Source organism: Leptodactylus fuscus, chromosome 9 (assembly GCF_031893055.1).
Source record: "Leptodactylus fuscus isolate aLepFus1 chromosome 9, aLepFus1.hap2, whole genome shotgun sequence".
Lineage (NCBI taxonomy): Eukaryota > Metazoa > Chordata > Amphibia > Anura > Leptodactylidae > Leptodactylus > Leptodactylus fuscus.
In genome coordinates this window covers 36880503-36902466 of record NC_134273.1, presented here as the reverse complement: position 1 = coordinate 36902466, position 21964 = coordinate 36880503, and the positions used below count along the sequence as shown (strand labels likewise).

At 42.9% G+C, this 21964-nt stretch overlaps 1 pseudogene; it reads left to right on the top strand.

The window, feature by feature from the left end:
• The first annotated feature begins 5859 nt into the window (after positions 1-5859).
• Positions 5860-21964, top strand: part of LOC142218199 (inter-alpha-trypsin inhibitor heavy chain H3-like) — a 72905-nt pseudogene continuing 56800 nt past the window's right edge.

Genomic DNA, 21964 nt, shown 5'->3' with positions numbered 1-21964 from the left:
GGAATAGACGCCAGAGACTTTGTAGAGAAAGACTTCTATGTAGATGATGGACTAAAATCTCTACCCACAGAAGAAGCGGCGATCGACCTACTCAAGAGGACCCAAGGTATGCTGTACCGAGCTAATCTTAGACTGCACAAAATTGCTTCAAACAGTCCGGCTGTCATGAGAGCCTTTGAGTCGAGTGACTACGCTCCAGTATTCAAGGACATAGACCTGGGATCAGATTGTCCACCTGTGCAGAGAAGCCTAGGCTTGAGGTGGAACCTGTCAGCCGATACCTTTAGTTTCCAAATCAATTGCGCAGATAAACCATTCACTAAACGTGGTGTCCTGTCAGTGGTGAATAGCTTATACGACCCGCTGGGATTCGTAGCACCAATAACCATACAAGGTAAATCTCTTCTGCGACAACTTTCCGAAACAGTCAAAGACTGGGATGCCCCACTTCCCCCTGATAAGGAATCAAAATGGGAAACCTGGAAACAATCTTTGTGTGCCTTGGATGAAATCCATATACCAAGATGTTACGCCAGAACCTCACTCGCTGCTAGCACTAGAAGGGAACTTCATGTGTTCTCGGATGCATCCATGGAGGCCATTGCAGCAGTTGCCTATCTGAAGGTAACGGGACCCGACAATCAAGATCACGTTGGGTTTGTTTTCGGCAAAGCTAAGTTGGCTCCTAAGCCTGAACACACTATTCCCAGGCTTGAGCTCTGTGGCACCGTGCTTGCAGTAGAACTCGCAGACTTTATACAGCACGAGCTGGACGTCAACATAGATAACGTACAATACTACAGTGACAGTAAGATCGTCTTAGGTTACATCTACAACCAAACAAGACGCTTCTATGTGTACGTCAGTAACCGCATTGAGAGAATAAGGAGATCTTCCAAGCCCGAACAATGGTACTATATCCCATCCGAACTTAATCCAGCTGACCATGCCACTAGACGTATGTCTATAAGTTCCTTCGCTAACTCTTCTTGGCTTTCAGGTCCTAAGTTTCTGTTGGAACAGAAGGGAAGTGAATGTGTCCAGGAAGTCTTCAGCATTCAGGATCCGGATGGTGACCCAGAAGTCCGCTCCGAGGTTAGTGCTTTGACAACAAACACTAAAACAACCTCTAGCCTCGGTTGCCAACGCTTTGAACGCTTCTCCAATTGGATGAAACTTGTCAAGTCTATAGCAAGGTTAGTCCACATTGCGAGATCTTATAACAACTCACATGAAGACAAAGACTGTCACGGTTGGCATGTTTGCCATAAACCACTCTCTGCCGAGGACATTTCTCACTGTGAGTCCCTTATAATACGTTGCGTCCAGCAGAGCGTATTCAGTACTGAATGGAAATGCCTATACCACAAGCAGCAAATCCCTCTCAAAAGCCCCATTGCTCATTTAAATCCAGTGATGGACAGTTTTGGTTTGCTGAGAGTCGGTGGTCGTTTGAATCAAGCCAAGATTGTGGCTTCAGAGCAACATCCTTGCATCATACCCAGTAAACATCATATCACTGATCTATTAATCCGGCACTTTCATGAAAAAACCGAACACCAAGGCAGGCAGATTACAGAAGGCAAATTACGGTCTGCAGGACTTTGGATCATAGGTATGAAAAGACGTGTAGCAGGAGCACTACATCGCTGTGTTCAATGTCGTAAAACCAGGGGAAAACAGGTACATCAACAAATGGCTGACCTGCCCTCTGACAGACTGAGTGCCGAACCGCCTTTCACCTACGTTGGCCTAGACGTCTTTGGGCCATGGATGATATCCGCACGCAAAACTCGAGGCGGGTATGCCAACAGCAAACGTTGGGCTGTATTATTCACTTGTATGAGTGTACGTGCTGTCCACATAGAGGTAATAGAGTCTATGGACACTTCCAGCCTGATCAACGCTCTCCGGCGTTTTCTAGCGATCAGAGGACCAGTGAAACAGTTAAGGTCCGACCGTGGAAGCAACTTCATTGGTGCTTGTCGAGATCTGGATATCAACATCAAGCCAATTCAGGATCAATTGGCAGAAAGAGGTTGTACCTGGATCTTCAATCCTCCACATAGTTCTCACATGGGAGGTTCCTGGGAAAGAATGATTGGAATCTCACGCAACATCCTAAACTCTATGCTTATGGACGTGAACTCTTCAAGGCTCACCCATGAGACTCTGGTCACTCTCCTGGCTGAAGTTTCGGCCATAATCAACTCAAGACCACTCGTCCCAGTGTCAATGGATCCCGAAATGTCGACCATTCTTACGCCAGCTACTCTTCTCACCCAAAAGACTGGGAACCCACTAACCATCAGCGAAGAGTTTACTCACGCAAACACCTATCAGAAGCAATGGAAACGGGTGCAATACCTCGCTGATTACTTTTGGAACCGGTGGAGAAAGGAATATCTCGTGATTCTCCAAGGAAGAAGAAAATGGCGACAGAATAAACCAAACTTGAAAGAAGGAGACGTGGTGCTAATGAAGGAACCACAAGCTCAAAGAATCGACTGGCCTATGGGAATCGTTACAAAGACTTTCCCAAGTCAAGACGGTAAGGTCCGGAAGGTGGAGCTGAAGGTCCTTAGGAAAGGTGAACCTAAGATATTTCAGAGGCCAATCCACGAGCTCGTACTGATACTACCAGTTGAGGACATTCCGGTAGGATGAACCATGAACAGAACACTACCCTAGTACTTCGTTCATTGGATTACAACTGGGTCGGAGATAGTTTGGCCTAGTGCGGCTTCTCCGATCCGAAGATGGGTATCTTTGGATTATCTCAGGAACTGCCTGTCATTTACCTCGTTTGAAGTTATTATTACATTGTATGCATATTTGTGTTTGTTTTCTAGGTTATTGGACTTTAAAAAATATATATAGTGAAATCCCTTACGGAATTTCAGACGGGGAGTGTGCTGTTTCATCCAGATATAATCATACCGTTCATTCATAGATTGTATTCTTTTTAATGCTTGCTGCCACCTGCTGTCCTTTTTCTGTATGACAGCCTGTAGTTAATTCTGTACATGCCTTCACTTCCTGGTTCAGGGTAACTGTTTCCTGTTTTCACTTATCATTAGTCTCCATTTTCTCTGGGAGAGACACCCTTGGACTGAGCAGCAGAAGGCATCAGTTTTCGACCACACATACTCACACTCACTTATCACAAACTTCACTTATGAGTAGTTGCTCACACTTGCTGTACCATCCTGCTTGTTACACCTGTATTCCTGGAGAAGTGCTGCATTTCCATCACATGCTGTATGTCCAGTCTTCCAAATAAACAAGCCTGAACTTCACCATTCCTGATGTGCATCATCTCTCCGGACGCTGAGCAACATGGTCCTGTCTGCCCTGCATTGAGGAAACGAAGGTAGGACCTCTCCCAGCCCCTATCCACCTGCCACATCTTCATTCGCCTCATGTGGGGACAGAACAAATATCAGTTCATAATCTGTGTACTACAGCTACAATATACATTCATAATCCCTGTACTACAGCTATAATATATATTCATAATCCCTGTACTACAGCTATAATATTAGTTTATTATCTTTGTGCTATAGTATAGTTAGGTTACACAGTTCACATAGCATTTTGGGATCAATGATCTTAGTGACAGTTACTGGACTGTGCAAACAGCAAAGGTTATTTACAATGGTTTGTGCACATTTACTATGAAACAGGCAAAATAATCCAGAAAGGCTGTAGATGGGGTTTACCAGCAATAGTATAAAATAAAATAACCATTACTTTTACCTGTTAAACCTCCAGCCGCAATAATGTCACATACATTACTCATGTGACTGTTGCACCCAGAGATGGAACCTGCATTTATGGCATTTAGCATACCTCCCAACTTTTGAAGAACCGAAAGAGGGACAAAATGTGCGGCACGCGTAGCGCGCCGAGGCAAATTTAGCCCCACCCACTTTTGTGTTGACTCCGCCCACTCGTTAATTTTTCATGTGCCCGCACACAGTATAATCCTCCTACAGTCACCCGTAAATTATATGTCCCCCCCTCTATCTCCCCCAGTTTCATATACACCCTTCATCTGCCCCCAGTTTCATGTCCCCCTTCCATCTCTGCCCCCAGATTCATGTCCCCACATCTCTGCCCCCAGATTCATGTCCCTCCATCTCTGCCCCCAGATTCATGTCCCCCAGATTCATGTCCCCCCTCCATCTCTGCCCCCAGATTCATGTCCCCCATCTCTGCCCCCAGATTCATGTCCCCCCATCTCTGCCCCCAGATTCATGTCCCCCCTCCATCTCTGCCCCCAGATTCATGTCCCCCATCTCTGCCCCCAGATTCATGTCCCCTCCATTCTCTGCCCTCCATCTCTGCCCCCAGATTCATGTCCCCTCCATCTTTGCCCCCAGATTCATGTCCTTCCATCTCTGCCTCCAGATTCATGTCCCTTCCATCTCTTCCCCCAGCCGCATATGTGTTCAACTCAGATCTGCGTCCTCTGGACGCAGATCTGAGTTGAAATCGGGACATACCTCCCTCCAACCGGGACCACGGGACATGTCACCCAAATCGTGAATGTCCCGCGGAAATCGGGACGGTTGGGAGGTATGCATTTAGGCTGGAGCCCCATATGGCGTAAATGGCATGGAAAAAATCGCAGTGTTTTACAGTCACAGCAAAGTGGATGAGATTCTAGCGAATCCTATCCCCACTTTACTAGAAAATACGTGGAGCGGACAATTTTACCTTCAGAAACGCTAGCAGTTTCCCCATAGGTATAATTGAAGCAGAAAGTCCATAGAGGAAACCTCTGAACTTTCTGTGAAAAGTGCTGCGGGAAAAACCACAATGCGTTTCTGCCGTGGTTTTTCCCGCAGTGCTTTTTTTTTTTTTTTGCTGCATCCTGCTATGTGGAGCCTTAGATGTTTCTGTTTGGTGCACGTAAAAATGCACTGAAAAAATGCAGGACTTTTTTGATGTAGCTGCATTTTTGTGAAAGGCAAGGCACATTTAGATAACATGCGTCTCCTGTGACATAAAAAAAAAAAGCAGTTTTAAGTGCACGCAATGGAACATCTAAAGTTTTAACGTACATATTAAAGGGATTCTATCAATAGAATCCTGTTTCAAGCTAAACACACTACCTTTAGATGTCTTCTCCATGCCGCCGTTTCTTAGATATCCCAGTTTTCGTCCACATACTTATTAGTCTTCTCGGAGCACTGGGGGCGTCTCCAGTGCTGCGAGAAAACTATCCAGCGCCACCTTCTTCTTGTTCACCTCCAGACGAAAGCCGGGATATCTAAGGAACAGAGGCACGGAGAAGACATCTAAAGGTAGGGGAAGAATAGCCGATTCTAATGATAGAATCCCCTTAATGCCTCATTCGTGCGTATTTGTAACAACTGTTACATCTGTTTTCAGAACACATTAGGGCAGGTGTATTTTTTCTATGCCGACCTACTGCACTGTTCCTTAGCCTTGTACAGTTGGGGAAGGTGTGTGTGTGTGTGTGTGTGTGGGGGGGGGTGTTCTTCACTGTCCTGTGATGACGCTAGGCTGTAAGGCATGTCTTTCTGACTGTGGTGAGATATTGGAGCCAAAAGTAACGGCACCGATATCTCCAGCACCAGGGAGCATACCAGGAAAGCCGAAAGGGCGCTGAGTTCATTGCACTGTCAGCTTTCTAGGAGTGTATAATACCACACACCAATGAGGACGTGAAAGGTCCTCCTTAAACATAGATTGTTACATATAGGTCAGTGCCCCGCATGATGTTGACAGGATGGTCTTATACAAAATATACATGCTGTTACTTATTAACTTGGTTTCTCCGACAGTTTGTTATAGTTTAGGTTCCATCAGCCAAAATTCATTTGCAAAATGGCTCGTCTTATGCTGAGACTTTCTTTGCTCTTTTATGCCTTGTCTCCGATAAGCAGCGATTATGTGATTGAAGGAATAAGAAACATCCAGGTTTGTATATATATATAATGTTAGGTTTAGAATGTAATATACTTATTGTCACGGGATGGTTAGAGTCTATACTATAGGCAATGTGTAATATATATTTCATGTGGAATGTATTCTCTAACCTGTTGTAAACATCAGTGTGTAGTTGGCTGATTAGGGTCTAGTGTGTTAGCACATTGTATGCAAATACCTCTAACTAGTGAGGACCAGTGAGGACAATGGGTGGAGATAATCTGATCAGTGTCTCCAAGAAGATGTTGGACGGTGCATTGTCCACAGGAGACAGGGAGTCTGCTCTCCTTGGTATAGGTGAGGGGGGAAGGATCTGTGACTCAGCCCTCCCCACCCACAGATAGAGGAAGTAACAGTCTTAGTATATAGTTGTAGCTGGAGTTAGTATGTGTTAGCCGGCCTGTGCACAGCTCTGCAGAGAGCCAGGATATAGTTACAGGACCAAGGAACCAAAGTTATCATTGGATTGTGACTTCTGTGGACTTATTGTTATTACGGTTGATGTGACCGCTGCCGGCTACTAACTTTGTGGATTACAATAAATTGCTGTTGTCTCCCGACCTCTTGCGTCCGTGTTGATTCAAAAGACCATCCGGAGGAAGACGTATACCTTTGCTCCGTGACAACTGGTTGGCAGCGGTGGGATCAACAGCGGACAGCGAGATGGACTACAGCAGCTCAGCGATTAATGGAGCCACAACCTCAGAATACAGGAACTGGACTATGGCAAGTCTACAAGTAAGGGCCCGGGAACTAAACCTGAGTTACCAGGGAAGAACGAAAGATCAACTGATCGAGGCACTGGAGGAGATGACCCTGCAAAGCGACCATGAGGAGGGCTGCCCCCAGGAGACTGGAGAGATACAGGAGTGGCAGGTACAGACCCAAAAGAGCAGATGGGTTGTTTTGTATGAGGAGGAATTGGCAGTGCTGGGGCTAGAAGCAACTGCAGAGCAAAGGAGTAGAGCGTTACAGAGGGCTCAGGAAACGGAGAAGGAGGAACAGAGAATGGCGCATGAAAAGGAAAGAATGGCGCATGAAATGCGAATGGCTGAGATAACTATGAGGAATTATAATCAAACGTCGACCCCCAGCCCAACAGTGAGAGAACCACCATATGTCTCCCATAAACACTTCAAGACCTTTGAGGAAGCGGCTGGGGATGTTGATGGATATTTTCAGGACTTCGAACACCAGTGCCGCCTGATGGAAGTCCCAGAGAAGGATTGGGTCCGGTATCTGGTGGGGCACCTACGAGATGGGGCTGCGGAAGCTCTCAGAGCCATGGACCCTAGTGATCAGCGGGACTATGAGGCCATTAAAAGAGCGGTGCAGAAGTATTATGCAGTCACTCCAGAGACCTACCGAGTTCAGTTCCGCTCTTTGTCTTACAATGGGGGAAGCTCCTTCCACATGTTCGCCCACAAGTTGAAGCAAGCATGCAAGCGCTGGCTAGAAGGAGAGGAGGCTGTCACAGTCGATAAGATCCTCCAAGTCATACTTAAGGAACAGTTCTTTTCCCAGTGCCCCGCTGAGATCCGTGAGTGGGTGCTGGAACGGAACCCAGCCACAGTTGAGCAAGCTGCTTCTCTTGCAGATGAGGGCCTGACCATCAAGCCGCAGTGGAAGAGGTTGTTTGCAGAGGAGCGGAAAACTACCACAGTCCGCCAGACACCCTTCAGCCAGCCAACCACCTTTCGTGCCCGGCCTCAGGATTACAATTCCCCCTCTACCCCTGTCCCAGCCCATCGGCCTCCAGCTATGAACAACCCTGTCCCTAGACAACGACCTACTGGAAGAATGCTAGAGCGCAGATGTTTTGGGTGCGGGCGGCCTGGACATTTGCAAGCTAGTTGCCCTGTTAACATGGGGGCACGGGCCACCGTGGCATCCCGGCCTATTCACTACCTGGGAACCACTCCTAGGACAGAAAGTTTGGCCCCATTTCCAGATGACTCCATGAATGACACATCTGTTCCACCTCCAGGGGTCTATGGGATTCAGCCTTCCGCCACACATCCCGCAAACCTTCAGAGGAAGCACTTGCAGGAGGTCCTACTGGATGGCCGAACAGTTGTTGGATTCCGGGACTCGGGAGCTTTCCTAACGGTAGCGGACCCCCGAGTTGTGCGACCCGAGGCCCTAGAGGAGGGTCCTGGCATTTCTATCAAGTTGGCAGGGGGTACTCAAAGACGTATTCCTAAAGCTACCGTGGAACTCGACTATGGTTATGGACCAAAACGATGCACAATTGGTGTGATGAGCGGGCTGCCGGCCGATGTTCTGTTAGGCAACGATGTTGGAAATCTACAGTGCCACTTTGTGGGAGCAGTGACCCGAAGCCAAGCTCAGGGAGAAGCCAACATGGATCCACCGGATTTTCTGACAGATGCCAGCCCTTCAACCCTACAACTTTACCATTCAGTACCGCCGAGGGAACCAACACCAGAACACAGATGGGTTATCCCGGCAGGAGGAAATATGAGCTATAGAGACTGATGTGCATTCCCCAATTTACCTGTGTAGGCCAATTGTGTCATGCACATGTTTTGAGAGGGGGAGGGGTTGTCACGGGATGGTTAGAGTCTATACTATAGGCAATGTGTAATATATATTTCATGTGGAATGTATTCTCTAACCTGTTGTAAACATCAGTGTGTAGTTGGCTGATTAGGGTCTAGTGTGTTAGCACATTGTATGCAAATACCTCTAACTAGTGAGGACCAGTGAGGACAATGGGTGGAGATAATCTGATCAGTGTCTCCAAGAAGATGTTGGACGGTGCATTGTCCACAGGAGACAGGGAGTCTGCTCTCCTTGGTATAGGTGAGGGGGGAAGGATCTGTGACTCAGCCCTCCCCACCCACAGATAGAGGAAGTAACAGTCTTAGTATATAGTTGTAGCTGGAGTTAGTATGTGTTAGCCGGCCTGTGCACAGCTCTGCAGAGAGCCAGGATATAGTTACAGGACCAAGGAACCAAAGTTATCATTGGATTGTGACTTCTGTGGACTTATTGTTATTACGGTTGATGTGACCGCTGCCGGCTACTAACTTTGTGGATTACAATAAATTGCTGTTGTCTCCCGACCTCTTGCGTCCGTGTTGATTCAAAAGACCATCCGGAGGAAGACGTATACCTTTGCTCCGTGACACTTATACTGTATGTTATATGGATCAGTGAGTTAATATGTAATATTTACAGTCCTATGAAAAAGTTTGGGCACCCCTATTAATCTTAATCATTTTTAGTTCTAAATATTTTGGTGTTTGCAACAGCCATTTCAGTTTGATATATCTAATAACTGATGGAGACAGTAATATTTCAGGATTGAAATGAGGTTTATTGTACTAACAGAAAATGCGCAATATGCATTAAACCAAAATTTGACCGGTGCAAAAATATGGGCACCTCAACAGAAAAGTGACATTAATATTTAGTACATCCTCCTTTTGCAAAAATAACGGCCTCTAGTCGCTTCCTGTAGCTTTTAATCAGTTCCTGGATCCTGGATGAAGGGATTTTGGACCATTTCTTTCTACAAAACAATTCAAGTTCAGTTAAGTTAGATGGTCGCCGAACATGGACAGCCCGCTCTCAAATGATCTGAAAACAAAGATTGTTCAACATAGTTGTTCAGGGGAAGGATACAAAACGTTGTCTGAGAGATTTAACCTGTCAGTTTCCACTGTGAGGAACATAGTAAGGAAATGGAAGACCACAGGGACAGTTCTTGTTAAGCCCAGAAGTGGCAGGCCAAGAAAAATATCAGAAAGGCAGAGAAGAAGAATGGTGAGAACAGTCAAGGACAATCCACAGACCACCTCCAAAGAGCTGCAGCATCATCTTGCTGCAGATGGTGTCACTGTGCATCAGTCAGCAATACAGCGCACTTTGCACAAGGAGAAGCTGTATGGGAGAGTGATGAGAAAGAAGCCGTTTCTGCACGTACGCCACAAATAGAGTTGCCTGAGGTATGCAAAAGCACATTTGGAGAAGCCAACTTCATTTTGGAAACAAAGATTGAGTTGTTTGGTTATAAAAAAAAGGCGTTATGCATGGCGTCCAAAAAGAAACAGCATTCCAAGAAAAACACATGCTACCCACTGTAAAATTTGGTGGAGGTTCCATCATGCTTTGGGGCTGTGTGGCCAATGCCGGCACCGGGAATCTTGTTAAAGTTGAGGGTCGCATGGATTCCACTCAGTATCAGCAGATTCTTGAGAATAATGTTCAAGAATCAGTGACGAAGTTGAAGTTACGCCGGGGATGGATATTTCAGCAAGACAATGATCCAAAACACCGCTCCAAATCCTCAGGCATTCATGCAGAGGAACAATTACAATGTTCTGGAATGGCCATCCCAGTCCCCAGACCTGAATATCATTGAACATCTGTGGGATGATTTGAAGCGGGCTGTCCATGCTCGGCGACCATCTAACTTAACTGAACTTGAATTGTTTGTCCAAAATACCTTTATCCAGGATCCAGGAACTGATTAAAAACTACAGGAAGCGACTAGAGGCTGTTATCTTTGCAAAAGGAGGATCTACTAAATATTAATGTCACTTTTCTGTTGAGGTGCCCATACTTTTGCACCGGTCAAATTTTGGTTTAATGCATACTGCACATTTTCTGTTAGTACAATAAACCTCATTTCAATCCTGAAATATTACTGTGTCCATCAGTTATTAGATATATCAAACTGAAATGGCTGTAGCAAATTCCAAAATATTTAGAACTAAAAATGATTAAGATTAATAGGGGTGCCCAAACTTTTTCATAGGACTGTATGTTTTTTTTATTGCAGGAATTTTACTATATTTTATAAATGTTATACATTAATACAAAGCAAGAAACTGTGAACTTACAAAAGTAATAAGAATCAGAAGAGAATTCTTACTTAATTTAGTCAATGTTTTAAGGTACTATTTGGATGATTTAGGTGACTTGTAGCACTGTTATGACACCGCCCTTCTGACAGTACAGAACCTAAATAGTATACCTGACACCAAAGATAACGGCATTGATTGCTCTGGAATGGTGGGAAATATTTAAAAAATTCATCGGTACCAGAATTAGTGGAGGGGAGGCTATTAAAGGGTGCTAAGAACTAGAGCTGGTATAAGTGGTGAAAGGTCCTCTTTAAAGCAGGGAACATAAGGGTAAGGGAGGGTCACTTCAAACAGTTATATCTTGGAAAAAATAAAACATAGAAACATGCTTCTGGTGCCATATGAAAGAGAAGATTCTTATCATGTCTCTAAGGGGGCGTTCACACTACTGTCGGTGTCCGACAGCTAGTGTCCGCTGCTAATGTCCATTCAAAATCTTGTGCGGACATTAGCAGCGGACACTAGCTGTGTCCTTGTCATTTTGCATTCATTTAAATGGACATCAGGTGCGTTTTTTTACAGTCCGTATCTGTCCTTAACTGTCCGTTCGCAAAGATGTCCGACTTTTCAAGCGGACAGCAAAACCCGACATGTCGGATTTTGCTGTCTCTTGGCCTGGTTCACATCTGCGTTTGGTATTCCGTTCAGCAGTCCACTTGGGGACCCCCCCAAACAGAATACTGAATGCATTACAAAGCGGTGTGACATGAAAGCACACGGACCCCATAGACTATAATGGGGGTCCATATGTTTTCCATTCAGTGTTCGCATGAGTCATGTGGAGAGAAAAGTACTTCATGCACCACTTTTCTCTCTGCATGATTCGTGTGGACACCGCGTGGAAAACACATGGACCCCCCCATTATAGTCTACAGTATTGCTCACTGCTTTTTAATGTGTTCGATATTCCATTAAGGGGGTCCCCAAGCAGATGTGAACCCGGCCTCATTGTTTTTTGACAATCACAGGAAGTGCAGTTATTTCTATTTCCTCAGCCTCTTGCCGAAGCAATCTCACTCACTCACCTGGCACCAGCTACACGTCCAAAAAACTGACTTTAGTCTATGTGGGAACTACATCATGGATGACTTTCCACAGTGCCCTTTGCATTTTATTTGAAAAATCTGGTATTGAGAACTCAGACCTTTGTGAAATTGCTGATCCAACATCAAGATGTCATGTGTAGGACCCCATCACACCTCTTCTCCATAACCTCTTTTCCTCTCTACTGTTTCTAAGGACCTGAACCTGCATGTGACCAGAGGCCATACTTTAGTTCTGGTTTCACCCTCTTACAATACCACCATCATACACCATCACAGGCCTCAGCGGCGATGTGGGGCGCACACTATGTCTTATTCTGTTTCAGCAAATTCCTTTTTACAATGGTGATTCATGCTTCTTTGTTCTTTGGGACATGGACAACACTTTTATATTGTTACTCACCTCTTCTATTTTACGTTTTCATCTTTTTATTTTTAATACCTTGGTTTTCCATCACAAGGGGTTTTGTTTTTTTGCAATGTGTTAGATCTTACAATGTAATAACTTATTAAGATTGTAAACTAAAAGCAAGATGGTGAGTTTAGAAATGTCACTAGTACTATTGTCACATTGTCATACTGTAGTATATGTCTGATATGCGCTTTACATATTTTGCATATTGTAGTGTAGCATTGTTGGTAGACCCAGTTAAGATAGACGCAGTTAAGTATAAGGTCAGTCAGGTGTCCATTATTTTTGACAGAAAGAATAGCCTTGCATGCAGTACCATTTTACCCTTCTATGGCTAAGGTCACACATTGCAGAAAAGCTGTTTCTTTGTTACAGATTTTTTACAAGTTTTTTTTAAACCAAAGCCAAGGATTGAGAAAAAAAGGAAAAGCATAAGAGCTTAATTTATGTTTCCCATTGCTTTTGTAGCCATTCTTGGCTTTGGCTCAAAAAAACAAAACAAAAAACACAACGTGGTGCCATAGACTAAATGATGGAATATGCGAAGCCTCTAATACAGATGTGAACACAACCTAAATAAAAGTATATTGAGTTTCATAGTTGTTTTTTTTCGATTTTCAGAAAAGAAGCACTGGCACGGTAAGATATTTTAGCACATGAAGCATACAACTGATATCAGCAGTATCCATTTACACATACTCTGTATCTATATGCTAAAGGTTGTTGATCAAATCTGTACTCTAGAAGTCTATGGAGAAGGGAGGGGGAGGAAAAGGAGGGCTCCTCAGAGAGACTGTGCTTTTTCACAATAGACCTGAGTTACTAAGAATTGTGATTCAACCTTCTCTTGACATGAATGGTTCCTTTAATACTATACAGAATAATCAGATAAGAAGTAAAGACAGAAGAAATACTTAGACATAGCCCCCTTTCTATAGTGAATTCAATATATATAAAATACAAAATTATATTTTGAGCATTGTTATATACAGTCCTATGAAAAAGTTTGGGCACCCCTATTAATCTTAATCATTTTTAGTTCTAAATATTTTGGTGTTTGCAACAGCCATTTCAGTTTGATATATCTAATAACTGATGGACACAGTAATATTTCAGGATTGAAATGAGGTTTATTGTACTAACAGAAAATGCGCAATATGCATTAAACCAAAATTTGACCGGTGCAAAAATATGGGCACCTCAACAGAAAAGTGACATTAATATTTAGTAGATCCTCCTTTTGCAAAGATAACAGCCTCTAGTCGCTTCCTGTAGCTTTTAATCAGTTCCTGGATCCTGGATGAAGGTATTTTGGACCATTTCTTTCTACAAAACAATTCAAATTCAGTTAAGTTTGATGGTCGCCGAACATGGACAGCCCGCTCTCAAATGATCTGAAAACAAAGATTGTTCAACATAGTTGTTCAGGGGAAGGATACAAAACGTTGTCTCAGAGATTTAACCTGTCAGTTTCCACTGTGAGGAACGTAGTAAGGAAATGGAAGACCACAGGGACAGTTCTTGTTAAGCCCAGAAGTGGCAGGCCAAGAAAAATATCAGAAAGGCAGAGAAGAAGAATGGTGAGAACAGTCAAGGACAATCCACAGACCACCTCCAAAGAGCTGCAGCATCATCTTGCTGCAGATGGTGTCACTGTGCATCGGTAACAATACAGCGCACTTTGCACAAATAGAAGCTGTATGGGAGAGTGATGAGAAAGAAGCCGTTTCTGCACGTACGCCACAAATAGAGTTGCCTGAGGTATGAAAAAGCACATTTGGACAAGGCAGCTTCATTTTGGAAACAAAAATTGAGTTGTTTGGTTATAAAAAAAGGCGTTATGCATGGCGTCCAAAAAGAAACAGCATTCCAAGAAAAACACATGCTACCCACTGTAAAATTTGGTGGAGGTTCCATCATGCTTTGGGGCTGTGTGGCCAATGCATCGGGAATCTTGTTAAAGTTGAGGGTCGCATGGATTCCACTCAGTATCAGCAGATTCTTGAGAATAATGTTCAAGAATCAGTGACGAAGTTGTAGTTACGCCGGGGATGGATATTTCAGCAAGACAATGATCCAAAACACCGCTCCAAATCCTCAGGCATTCATGCAGAGGAACAATTACAATGTTCTGGAATGGCCATCCCAGTCCCCAGACCTGAATATCATTGAACATCTGTGGGATGATTTGAAGCGGGCTGTCCATGCTCGGCGACCATCTAACTTAACTGAACTTGAATTGTTTGTCCAAAATACCTTTATCCAGGAACTGATTAAAAGCTACAGGAAGCGACTAGAGGCTGTTATCTTTGCAAAAGGAGGATCTACTAAATATTAATGTCACTTTTCTGTTGAGGTGCCCATACTTTTGCATGGGTCAAATTTTGGTTTAATGCATATTGCACATTTTCTGTTAGTACAATAAACCTCATTTCAATCCTGAAATATTACTGTGTCCATCAGTTATTAGATATATCAAACTGAAATGGCTTTTGCAAATACCAAAATATTTAGAACTAAAAATGATTAAGATTAATAGGGGTGCCCAAACTTTTTCATAGGATTGTATACCTCGCAGTTGATGTGATTTTTGGGTTGCACACAGTTAACTGATATGGTGAGGGATAGTCTCCCTGATATCCTATGGACTAGTTTTATTCAGGGTTCCTAGTGTTGCAGCCATGGTTTAGACTTATCCCTGCATTTAGGATAGGCCTATAATTAATCACAATTCACACATTGGGAGGTATATTTTTTATTTCATTATACATATTTATACCCTGGGTTTTTCATTTTAACGTATAGAAATAAAGAATTACCGTATATACTCGAGTATATGCCGACCCGAATATAAGCCGACCCCCCTAATTTTACCACAAAAAACTGGGAAAACTTATTGACTCGAGTATATGTTATGTCAGTCCAGGTAGCTGCAACGGGGCTAAGGGATAGCAGTAGGGAATCTCGCCCTGCACTACTCCCACTAGCTATCCCGGTCCCTGCCTCACGGGTGTGGGTCGGCTGTACTCAGGCTAAGCCTGACCCCGACAGCTCCTCTCTCACTGATACCGTAGGCCTAGAGGGAAGTGGGAGAAGGAATGCCCTATAAGATCTCTAGGGACTGGAGACTAAAGGGGGTCACCCCTAACGAACAAGTGAAGCTGCTACTGACAGGGACTGACAAGGGTGTGCGCTGACTAACAACACAAGCAGCACACAGGAAAAATGTGGGAAAGGATTCCCCCAAACCAATATGGGAAGGAACCATACACTAGGAAACAAACACAGGGAAACTGAGTAGAAATCAAAGGATAAGGCAATTCACTCACACAGTCAATTATACACAGAGGGAGGATTGGTGAACACAGAAGGGAAAACACACAAACCAACTCGTTCACCCAAACCTCCCAAAAACCAACCACGGAACTTCCTCTATCCCAGAACACCACCTACTCCTCCTGCTAAGGCCTAGCTCTGTAAAAGTGACACTCAGCACAGAACCATGGGAGGCATGGGTTTAAATACAGAGTAGAGACCACTCCTCCCAGGTGCAAATGGGAGGACAGACTAATCAACCAGGAAATAAAGCTGCCTACCAGCAGTGCGCGCGTGCAAGTCAGAAGGTGTGCACCAATACCCACGACAGGACAACCCCGCAGTGCCAGGATGCCACCCCAGACACTGCGCAGCCAAAAACTTCCCAGGTAAGAAAAATAGAAATTAAAGAACCTAAATACTCCTAACAGTATAAGCCTAGGGGGGAAATGCAGCAGCTACTGGAAAATTTCAAAAATTAAAATGGTCGGAGTTTTTGGGTGCAGTAGATGCTGGGAAAGGGGAGGGGGTGTTTTGGTTGTCTGTCTGCCCCTTCCCTGAGCTTGAGGACTGGGTTTTTTCTTCCCCCCACTTGGAATTCAGTCTGGCTGAATATAGGGTATCTGCAGTGCTCCTATTAACCCCTCCCGACGGAACAGGAGCACTGCAGATCCCCTATATTCAGTAGACCGGCACTTTCAGACACAGGGATACCTAATGTGTTTGTGTTTCACAGTCATTTTCTACTTTTGTATGTATTCTAGGAAAAGGAGTGTTTTAGAACTTTTATGTTTTTGAAATCTTCTTTTTTTTTTCTTTTGCACTATTTTATGGGAGATTCTATACATTAATATTGTGGCTGGTCATAGACCTTCCCTCAAAAAAAAAAAAAAAAAAAAAAAATTTTTTTTTTTTTTTTTGCTGACTCGAGTATAAGCCGAGGGGGGCTTTTTCAGCACAAAACCTGGGCTGAAAAATTCGGCTTATACTCGAGTATATACGGTAGTTTTAAATTGTTGCCATTTCAGTTGGAATTAGTGATAGAATATTAAAAGTTAACTGTGTGACACGTCCTATGTGCAAGTATAAGTAGACTCATTGATATCCGAGTGAAAAATTTGATCAATGTGTATATATATCTATATCTATATCTATATCTATATCTATATATATATATATATATATATGTATAATTTGGTATATATGATAAAGCTGCATGTACATTATCTACAGTGTAAAATGACTAGAAACAGGTAATTTACTATATGTAATCCATACTGTAAATCAATCTTAGGTGCTGATCCATTATTATTTGGGGTTGCTTATTTTCTTTATTATGGACGATGATAAAGTTAATTATTGCTAAGGTCACTTTATATTATTGTCATTAGCATATAATTTATCTTCTTATAGGAACAGATTAAACACTTCAGAAGCCCTATAAATTCATTTTATATATTAAATACTCATTGATCTATTTTGTGTCCTGCAGCCGGTGGATGATATAGAAGTCTACAGTCTCATTATCAATAGTCAGGTGACATCTCGCTTTGCTCACAATGTCATCACAAGCAGAGCCGTTAATCGAGCCAGTGTCTCCAAAGAAGCCATCTTTAATGTGGATCTGCCGAAAACAGCTTTTATTACAAATTTCAGCATGTACGTACATTATATTTAAAATTGTTTGTGCAATTTACATAGGATAGATAAATGTCAGTATCAATCAAATGTCATCTACCTTCTAGTTTAATACCTCCAGACTATACAAAATTGGCTACTGGATAATGTTATCAAAAGTGTCCCCAAGGTTAAAAGATATATTTCAGGCTATTTTACTACTGTTACTGTTACATCCCTGATGCTGGATTGAACTCTTTTCATTAGACATGTCGCTGCTTCTCCAATCCCACTATAAGACCCTAATGATTTGACATATGATTAGTTGTTTATGGGGTCGTGTATGAGAGGCCACTACAGCAACCTGGGGAGATGGAGTTGTTTGGAATAGACCCAAAGAAAGCCTCACTGGTCAAGGGGACTTTTGGCAACAAATCCTTATAGATTGCACTGAGGTCATGGTGTAGGGTCCCCCGGTGCACTCCCTGCCCTTGTGATAGTGTTTCAGGGTTCCCTTTGTGTTAGGTACAACACAACTCAGTTTACTTGGGAAGAATCATCTGGTTACAAGGCAACATACTGGTACAATTCTCTTACATCAGCAAGTTCCACACATTTGTCACTTTACACACACTGACAGGAATGAATGTGCTTTTCATCCCTTCCTCAGTCCTCTCACCTTTTTGACCATAGTGATCTGAGGCAACCTATGTGACCGAGACCTCCCTTCCAACCACTACAAGGGAAATACAGGACATGTCTTGGCTGTGGATACCTTAAATTTCAGCATTGTTTAGCATTGGAGATGTTCAATAATCAGTTCACAAAGTCTTTAATTATTCACAAAGTTCTGGAAGCCTGTGGTCTGGTGTCATGGGACTGTCTGTTAGCCCTACCTGCCACTAACTAACATATGGAGCTGAAGGTGCTTTAGGGAAAACTAAATTTCCCTCTTCTAAAGGTAGCTCTAAAGTGAGAGAAACAGGAAGTCCCCCCCCCTGGCTAAAGACTAAGGGTAAGTTCACACGGAGGAAAAGGTCGTGGAAACCTTTTCCGCCTTGTGAGCATTCCGCGTGGCTAGCCGCGATGGGATGCCGTTGCAGCAGCGGCATTCTGTCGCGGCATCCCGCTCCTGATTAGGCCCAAATGAATGGGCTTAAACAGGAACGTGTCTCAAGCCCAGAAACTGTGGCAAGATAGGTCATGTCGCTTCTTTTTTCCGCTGCTAACTAGCGGGAAAAAAACGTGAGTGGCTCCCATTAAAGTCAATGGGAGCCAGTTTTGCAGGCAGATTTAGAGAGGAATTCCGCATCAAAATCCTCCTACAAAAAACTCTGTGTGAACATACCCTAAGAGATCCACCTTTTAGGAAACCTAGAGCACAAGCCACCTTCACAGTAGCTCTTTTGGGGGATACAGCACTATTGTCAGATATTGATTAAAAATATGCACAAATAGCTATTCATATCCATCCCATACATGTAAATACTGATTGTTATTGTGTTTGACAGGATAATAGATGGCGTGACATATCCGGGAGAAATCAAGGAAAAGGAAGTTGCTAAGAAACAGTATGAAAAAGCCGTATCAAGGGGTCAAACAGCCGGACTTGTCAAGTAAATGTTATTTTACCTTGTGATCTGTCAACATATTCAGTAGATGGAAAGTGGGAGTGTTAAAGGGAGTCTACCACTAGCAATATTGCTTCTAATCCACTGGCATGCAGTCGTAGTGATGGTTAGTGGCACAGTGAACATACTTTTTTGGGTACCAAAGTAAAAATCTTGCTGCCAGGAAAATAATCTTTCAATCCATATGCAGATTAGTTGTTTGGTGCACCAGGGCATGACCACATCTACCAAAAAATATTCCAGTTTCAACAAAGAATAAAAATTGGTGGAAAATGCCATAAAACAATAAAAGCATTACCTATTAGATCTGGCCCTTTAACTCCAGTTCTTCTTGCCAGGCTATAGGACTGAAGCAGTGTCAAGATGCAACTGCTTCTGCAAATCACCGCTCTCTTTCCACTGCCATATCTCTGCATAGTGATATTGTGTTGACCTCAACCAATAGAAATACAAAAGATTTGTGTCCTATGTTGACTGCAGAAGAGGCAATAAGAATAGTAAAAGTATAGGTAGATTTTGAATGCTATAATCTAGGGGTTCACAAACCTTTATTAACTTTAAACCAACTTTACACCTTCAACACTATGTCTTCTCCAAGTGGACTTTGCACAACCAGAGAATGCCAGTTGTGTCTTCTTTCTCTGCAGACTGTGATTGGCTATACCGCTTTATATCTGGTGAAATGTTTTTTCCTTTTTTTTTTCTCTTTTGCTCATCTATACAGAGCTTCTGGGAGGAAAACGGAAAAATTTACTGTGCCAATAAATGTGGCTCCAGAAAGTAAAGTCACATTTGAGTTGGTCTATGAAGAAATGCTGAAACGGAACCTTGGAAAATATGAGATGTTCATCAAAGTTCAGCCTAAAACTCTTATCAGAAAATATGAGGTACAGACCCTACATTATTATTTTAAATAGGCCAATACATTTCATTTATTTATTTAACCAGTTAAGGCAGTACGGCAAACACTCTCCCTGATGTGTACGATTATCCCCTGACCCTGGTCTATAGTCTCTCACTCTGCCAAATCAGTATCCCTGCGCTATGCTGAGGAGGCCCAATAGGCCGAAACAGCGCTGTCCATAGCTGGGAATCTGTTCCTTTTGGAATAGAAATACTAATTTGGCAATTAAAGCCACATCATGATTAATTAGACTTTACAACTGAGTCATGCCTGATCTTAAGGATGCTGCCCTCTAGAGGGCGGCGTACAGAGTGCACTGTTCTCCTAATTACATCCTTGAGAATAGATTTCATATTTTTTTACCCAGAATCCCTAGCAGAGCAGGAATGACTTGTAAGTCTCCGTACTGCCTATGTAGGCAAACACTCTCCTTGATGTGTACGATTATCTCCTGACCATAGAATGGGGTGTCATACTGAAGACCCTCCCTCGGTTAATCAGAGCAGAGAGTTTCTAAAAAGCAACAGCAATCACTCTGAAGGACGGCCACTCATTTCAAAGGACCTACATAACGCATGTCCCCTGTGCTGGCCACATGCAGCCATTGGAAATATCCCCCAACATAGTCAGCTGTTAGATGGGGGGTCTCCATTCTCGTATTAGAATTTATATTCTTTTTGTTTCAGATTGAAGTTGACATACATGAACCTCAAGGTATCAGTTTTCTGGAGGCTCAAGCATCTTTTCTAACAAATGATCTACTGCCTACTTTAAAAAAATCTTTCTCTGGGGAAAAGGTAATATATTATAATGTGTGTTGTAAAATTCCTGTGTCTGAGCCTCACAATAGTTTGACACATCCCGTTCTGTAGAGATTACTTTTCATCAGTCACCACACTCAGGATTACAAGGAGAAGGTATTAGACACCTATATACTATATAGAAAGTAAGTTCACACCATTGACACTATTTGATGGTCATTATTCATCTCCTCCACTCGCAATGGCCATAAGTTACTGAGCAACACTATCTCATAGAAGTCATAATTCATCTCGGGTCTACAAGTTCCTATGATACTTGTGGCTTCTATAAAGCATATCTCTGAATGTTCCTAACAACTCAGATAAAGTGACTGCTCCCATAATCATGGGAAATAGAAAATAGAATTAAAAAAAGTGCATATGTTGGCATACAGTCACATGTAGGATGCAAATAGTTATCGTTTCATGTCTTTGTTGTCTTCAGGGCCATGTCTCTTTTAAACCCACAATCGATCAGCAGAGATCCTGTCCAAACTGCGACACCACATTATTGGATGGAGATTTTACTGTGACCTATGATGTTAATAGAGAAACTCCTGGAAATATACAGGTGAGAAGTAATATTTACAGCTGGCCTTTGGGCAAATGCAAGATTGGTGCCTATAGTATTGATGCCCCCTCCAATCATACATGTTGTTGATCCTGTACTGTTTGGTAGGATTTGTCAATCTGGTTTATACCTGATGGTTGCACATAGAGGTGAATTAGGTACAGAAAAACTATTGTTTTCTTTTGGTGGTTATAGAGGTTCTTCCTAATACTCTGGGATGGGGGGGGCTTTCTCTCATCCGCCTCAAGCGGCAAAAAGGCTAGGTTCACCCCTGTAACCAGTTATATTTTATCTCCCACTATAATGTCAAATAAGGCCTTGAAAGTGTCTAAAACATATGATAAATTTGGCATGTCATGACTTTCTAGATAATGTATGAAGTTCTCTCAACAATGAACGATTATCTTCGGTTGCTCATGTGTACTGCAGATTCACTTTTACTATTAAAATAACTTGCAATGTTTGATTTCCAGGTTGTCAACGGATATTTTGTTCACTTTTTTGCTCCCCCTAAACTGTCTGGAGTACCAAAAAATGTAGTTTACGTCATAGACAGAAGCGGATCAATGTGGGGTAGAAAAATGGCGCAGGTATGACATTCTATACATCATTTTGCACTTTGTGGATTGCAATATCTTTCTAATACTTTCGCTGTTCTTTTTTTCTTCATGTGCATCTAAATGGTCTTTAGCTCCCGTCACTCGAACGTTTAAAGGGAAACACTGGTAACAACAATCAAATGATGTGCACAGTAGTAGAATCCAATGAATTCTACTGTAGCAAAAACCAGGGGGTGGATACCTTTGCAGTACGGA